The sequence below is a fragment of the Onychomys torridus genome, chromosome 22, assembly GCF_903995425.1.
Source record: "Onychomys torridus chromosome 22, mOncTor1.1, whole genome shotgun sequence".
NCBI lineage: Eukaryota > Metazoa > Chordata > Mammalia > Rodentia > Cricetidae > Onychomys > Onychomys torridus.
This window is the reverse complement of record NC_050464.1, coordinates 17,375,786-17,382,838: the sequence shown is the minus strand read 5'-3', so window position 1 is coordinate 17,382,838 and position 7,053 is coordinate 17,375,786.

The window sequence follows — 7,053 nt, the reverse complement described above, 5'->3', positions numbered from 1 at the left end:
CTGGTCTGCAAGGGCACATGCAGGCAGAATACTGTATACATAATAAATAAATCTTTAAAAAAAAAATTGAGCCAAGTGTGATGGTATACACCTTTAATCCCAGCACTCAGGAGGCAGAGGCAGGTAGACCTTGGTGAGTTTGAGGCCAGCCTGGTCTACATAGCAAGTTTCAGGGCAGCCAGGGTGACCTAGTGAGATCCTATCTAAAATAAATAAACAAACAAACAAACAAATAAACATAATAAAAACTCGAAAACTGGTTGATAGCACAACCCAGCTGTTCCTCACAGACGTTCATCTTCACAGCCTCACTGCTCTCCCAGGGACGTCTGCCCAGCCCTGTCAGAACTTGACACCACAGTGGGGTTACATAGGTGGATTGGACTAAACTACCAAAGGAACGCATGCGCCTCTCCGAGAGCCGGGGAGGAGATGAGTGTCCGCCATGCTAACAGCTCCTGCTCGGCCGTGAGAAGCTTGTTTTAATAGCCGGTCAACTGCACAAGGGTGTTGGCAAGCTGCTGATGTTCCATGATCAGATTCCTACCCCATCTGGAGGCCATGTGGGAAGCCACCCAGTGGTGACACCCCGCCCTCGGCTATGCCAGCTGAGGTGTCACAGAATCCAGAGGCTCTGCCCAGAACAGGTGCTGCTATGCTGGGTCCCTTCACACCCCGGCAGGACATTCTGCCCCAGAGTTCCACACACAAGGAACACCAGACAGTCCCTAGCAGTATGGGGGCCAACCTCGGGGTGAGTCTTTAGGTCTCTAGCGCCAACCATGTCATGAAGAGGATTTTCTTGTTTATTTGTTTTGTTTTGAAGAAGGTGTCTCACTACGTAGCCCTGGCTGACCTGGAACTCTCTATGTAGACCAGGCTAGCCTTGAACTCACAGACACCTGAATGCGGGTCACCATACAAGTTTTTACTCCCTTCTTGAGACAGGGTCTCGCTATGTAAGCTGGGAAGGCATCCAACTTGTGATTCCCCCCCCCCCCCACCTCCCAAGCATTAGGATTATAAGTGTCAGCCACCACACCCAGTGTGAAGAATTGTTTGTTTTTATTATTACTCTATGGTGGTGCTAGGGGTTATACTCAGGGCCCCCCACATGCTAGGCAGGTGCTCTACCACTGAGCCACACCCCAGCCCCTCACTGGGGGATTCTAGGCAGGGGCTTTACTACTACTGTCCCTGGAGCCAAGAACTTTTTATTAAATGACATTTTTTTGAATGATCCCTGAGGACACTATATAAGGAAGTGTCATGACACCCATTGGCTCATAACTTCATGGTTCATCAGTCAGAAACAAGTACTTTGTGAGAAAAGGAAAAACATCCCGGACTGGGGGGTATGACTCCACGGTGATTCATCCGTCAGCAGATCATAGCTGTTGGAACACAGGGTGGGAACACGCCTCATGAAACTCTCTCACTTGCTCATCTACCGGTAAAGGCACTTACTGCCGAGCCCCAGGACCCAAATCCAGTCTCCCAGAACGCACACGGGGAAGGAGAGCATCAACTCCTAAAAGTTGTCCTCTGACCTTCACACATGTGCTGTGGCATGTGTACAGCCCCTTCCTCCATGTACACACACACACACACACACACACACACACCATAAATAAATGCAATAAAAGTTGTCTTAGGGGTCGAAGAGAGGTGACTCAGTGGTTATTCCAAAGGATCCTGCACAACCGTGGTGGCTCACAACCATCGCCAACCCCGGTTCCAGGGGATCTGACGCCTTCTTCTGGCCTCCGTAGGCACCAGGCATCCATGTAGTGCACATACATACATGCAGCTAAAACATTCATACAAAAAAACCATTCATACTCATTAATAAAATAATAATTAAAAAATACTTTTGGCCAGGCAGTGGTGGCACATGCCTTTAACCCCAGCACTCGGGAGGGAGAGGCAGGCAGATCTCTGTGAGTTCAAGGCCAGCATGGTCTTCAGAGCAAGATCCAGGACTGCCAAGGCTATGCAGAGAAACCCTGTCTCAAAACACAAAACAAAAACATTTTTTTGAACACATGCCTATAATTCTAGCATGGGGTGCGGTGTGTCAAGGAGGAAGATTACTTCAAGTTCTAAGTCAGCTTGGGCTATAGAACAAGACCCTGTTTTGAAAGAAGGAAAGACAGAAAGACAGAAAGACAGAAAGAAAGACAGAAAGACAGAAAGAAAGAAAGAAAGAAAGAAAGAAAGAAAGAAAGAAAGAAAGAGGGAGGGAGGGAGGGAGGGAGGGAGGGAGGGAGGGAGGGAGGAAGGAAGGAAGGAAGGAAGGAAGGAAGGAAGGAAGGAAGGGAAATGGCGTGTGGATATGAGATGTGAATGAGGGTTTAGAGGTCAGAGGTCAGACAGGGATCGCTGGAAAAGCCAGAGATACTGAACCCCAGTCCTGACCGCACCTCCCTTCCAGCCCTCCTTGCTTGTCCCAGCCTAGATGTCTCTGAATCCTGTGGGGAGGGCCCTGTGAGCAAGACAGGAGCCCACACCCACCTCTCTGTGCCTCCTTTTCTGGGTTAGGCCCACCAGGAAGCCCTGCCCATCTTTCGCGGCTTCCGTTTGCCCTCTGCGAGGTGAACATTGAACCCAGAAGATGTCTGGGGCCCTTAGGCATCTCATACTGCACTCTTGACCTCCACCCCTTGTGAGAGACACAGGCCAGAGGACCCGAGAGAAAGAAAAGAATGCGTTGCCCTGACAACCATTCTTCTGCCTGGCTTCCCTCCAATGAGGGACCGAGAGGAATGGCCATTAATCACCAGCCTCTCCCTCTCCAATGTCTCCCGCTAGGCTCCTCAATGAAAACAACCCAAGTTCCTCAAAGTGTGTCATGGAGCCCCTGGGCTTAGCTTGGCCCCCTCAGCCCCTGTGCCTGGAACCCCACCTGTGGCTCCGTTCCCAAGCGACGGGGCCAAGGCAGTGGGAGAGCCCCTGGGAGTGGCAGGGAGGGGACTGGTCCTCCAGACATTCTCTGGCACCTTTTCCTGGACACCCTCCACTAGACGCAGCTGACACTAGCCTGGAGAGTCCGGTGCTGGGGAGGGAGCCATGAAAGAGGGGACACTATGAACGGTAGTGGGAGCCCAAGGGAGGCGCCTGACCCAGGGTGAGGTGGGGCACAAGGGGGCTTCCTGGTGCAGTGCCATCAGAGCTGGTGGGAGGGAGGAGGGTGGGGAGCTAGGTGTCACCGCTGATCCTGTGAGGTGCTCAACCCGCTGGATGAAGGGGTGTGAAAGCACGGGTTGAGAAAATACTGGAGAGATGGGTCTGCAGCTCTTGCCGAGGATCTGAGATCGCTTCCCAACCCCACACGTGGTGGCTTACAGCTGCAACTCCAGCCCCATGAGGATCTGATGCCTCTGGCTTCCAAAGGCGCCTGCACTCGGGTGCACGTCATACCCACTCACACGCACCCCCAACACAAAGACATATACACATAATAAAAGGTAAATAAAAATCTTGGGGACAAAAAAAAAAACATATAAAGTAGGTAAGGGAGATAGCCTGGGACAAGGCATGGGCTGCCCTAAGGCTACCCCAAGTATCTGGGCAATGTGAAGTCTTCCATATGAGGTAGGGGCTGCTTGGGCTAAGAAAGACACAATAAAAAGCAGGAAGAAAAGCTGGGCTTGGAGGCTTATGCCTGTAATCTCGCAGTGGGGAGGCTGAGGCAAGAGGTTGAGGCTAGCCTGGGCTACAGTGGAAGAGTATGATTCTTGGTGTCATCGTTGTTTTAATCTATTGTCTTTTGGGCTGAGGGTACAGTTCAACAGAGAGCATCTCGTTATGCTCTGCAAGTGAAGGAGTGGGATGTCACTCAGAAGTAGAAACTCTTGCTTGGAATCCCCCAGTGAGGGGCTGGGGTGTGGCTCAGTGGTAGAGCCCCTGCCTAGGATCCCCCAGTGAGGGGCTGGGGTGTGGCTCAGCAGTAGAGCACCTGCCTAGAATCCCCCAGTGAGGGGCTGGGATGTGGCTCAGTGGTAGAGCACCTGCCTAGAATCCCCCAGTGAGGGGCTGGGGTGTGGCTCAGTGGTAGAGCCCCTGCCTAGAATCCCCCAGTGAGGGGCTGGAGTGTGGCTCAGTGGTAGAGCACCTGCCTAGAATCCTCCAGTGAGGGGCTGGGGTGGCTCAGTGGTAGAACACCTGCCTAGAATCCCCCAGTGAGGGGCTGGGGTGTGGCTCAGTGGTAGAGCCCCTGCCTAGAATCCCCCAGTGAGGGGCTGGGGTGTGGCTCAGTGGTAGAACACTTGCCTGTTTTGTGTGAGGCCCTGGGCTCAATTCTCAGCTTTGCAAAAAGGACAAAATAAACCAAGCGTTTGAGGAGATGCGGGAAGACAGGAGCTTAGATGGTGGCTTGTACCGCTCCCACACATACCCCACCGGGCTGCTCCCAGGGTGCTGCTGGGTGACTGATGGGACTTTGGCTCCTCCCTGTGTCCTCTGACAGCACCTCTGTTTCAAGCCACTCAAGACTCAATACAGAGGGAGGGCCTCACATCTTCAGAGAAAGTTCGAATCAGAGTCTGTTATGTTCCCCACTCAGACCCAGGCTGGTGACAGTGTTTTGAGTTGTGGAGTTTGGAGGAGGTGGGACTTCACTAGAGGAAGCAGGTCCCTGGACACAGGCTTCGCAGGGTCTAACCTGGCCCTGCTTCCAGCCCTCTGTAGCTCAGTCGCCCAAGCCGATCTGGAACTAGAGTTAATTCTCCTGCCTAGGATGTCTATCCCAAGTCCTCCTAGAAAACAATAGGTGTCGGTTGGGGATTTAGCTCAGTGGTAGAGCACTTGCCTAGCAAGCGCAAAGCCCTGGGTTCAATCCTCAGCTCAAAAAAAAAAAAAAAAAGAAAAAGAAAAAAGAAAAAAGAAAAAAAGAAAAGAATAGGTGTCTGCAGCCTATCAGCTGTCTCTTCTTTCAAGCCTGTCGCCTGTTGACACTCCTCCACATAGGAGGAGGGGTGAGCCAGGGTCATTGGACCCTCACCTGGGATACCAGCCTCCCCTCCCAGCCATGTGTATGCAGTTCTACCCTTGTCTTCACATGGACTGTGTGTCTAGGGGAGGAGCTAAAGTAGATATGCTTTATGGGCTTTCAGGACAGGGTTCCTCTGTGTAGACCTGGCTGTCCTGGAACTCACTCTAGACTTGGCTGTCCTGGAACTCACTCTGTAGACCTGGCTGTCCTGGAACTCACTCTAGACTTGGCTGTCCTGGAACTCACTCTGTAGACCTGGCTGTCCTGGAACTCTCTCTGTAGACCTGGCTGTTCTGGAACTCCCTCTGTAGACCAGGTTGGCCTTGAACTCCCTCTGTAGACCTGGTTGGCCTTGAACTCAGTGATCCATCTGCACCACCACTTCTCAGCTGTGTCAAAATTAATTTAAAGACACTATGTGATAATGATGTCATTGAAAACTTCCTCTACTAAAAGAAAGAACTTCATTTTTCTTTGTATGTTTTAAGGAAAGAGATTTCTTTTCTTTCTTTCTTTCTTTCTTTCTTTCTTTCTTTCTTTCTTTCTTTCTTTCTTTCTTTCTTTCTTTCTCTCTTCTCTTTTGTAGCTTTTGATTATATTTATCACACTGAAGATGGAACTCAGAGCCCTGTACATGCTAGATAAACACTCTACCACTGAGCCACACCCCAGTCCCTCACTGGGGGATTCTAGGCAGGGGCTTCCCTGCTGAGCCTGATGGAGAAAGAGCTTCCTAGTTTGTGGTGGTGTGTACAGGAAGTTCTCAGGGGACTTTGGAGGTGGCAAGCTACCTGTCAGAAGAGACACACAGCACAATTGGTAGGGGTTGAACCACCTTGTCGTAGAAAGACTCAGGACTGGGGTGAGGTTGAGGGACTCTGGAGCATTTCCCAGTTGATAAGGGTTTGGGGTGGGGGGCACGGACTACTCTGTGCTTTCTCTCTGGGTCCAAACAAAGCCCCAAGCCCTCTCTCTTCAGAGGGCGTGTGGCAAGCCTGATCAACCCTTGGAGGCACAGTTCCCCTGTCTACCTCCTTGGACCGTGGCTGTGACGGTTGCTATGGTCTTTGTTTGGTGACCCAGAGTTGGGTGAGTCTTTTGAACTCTATTTGACTTGTATGAAGAGGCAGCAAGTGAGGGGCCCCACCTGTCTTATGAGTCACCCCCAAAGGTACACAGCAAGAAAAGTCAAAAGGGGTAGAGTATTCCCCGGGGCTTGGTATGGCCACCAGCTGGCCCCTTTTGGGCCCCACTCCCTTCATGCTAGTTTTCACTAGGGCTGGGCCCTCCTAGGACCCAGAAGGGAAGAAGCCATGCCCTTCTGGCCATCCATCTGATGCTGTAAAATAAAATGGCAGGCCCCGGCCACAGCCAGACACACTGAGCAGAGACGTTTTCATATTATCAATTTTTGGACAAGTCTAGTTGCCAGATCATAGACCCAGCAGAAACCATGTGGGCTAAACAGGCTGACCCCTGCCCTCGGTTTAATGGAACAAGAGACAGCTACTGTGTTCCGGCTTAAATCTGAAATGTCCCCCAGAGGCTCATGCCTTGAATACTTGGCTCCCAGCTGGTGGCCCTCTTTGGGAACATAGCGAAGGTGGTGGGGTCTAGCTGCAGAAATAGGTCACCAGACGTGGGTCTGCAAAGGTTATCCTGAGCTCTCTCTGCTTCCTGGTTCATCATGATGTGAACGACCTTACTACATACTTCCACTGCCACAAACTGGGCAGTTTCCATCATGCCTAGTGGGAGGAAGGAATGGACTCCATAGTGTTGTCCTCTGACCTCTACATTAGCAGGTGCGTGTGCATGCGCATGCACACACATGTACACATACACCATACACACACACACACACACACACACACACACACACACACACACACGTAAACATTTTTTTAAAAGGCCGGATACAGGAGTGCATATCTGTAATGCCAACACTTGTATGCTGAAATGGGAAGTGGGAACAGGAGAATCACCCAGACCTTCCCTGGAGCTACCCTGGAGTATGACACAATACAGTACCAGAAACCAGAAAGACCTTGCCTCAACAA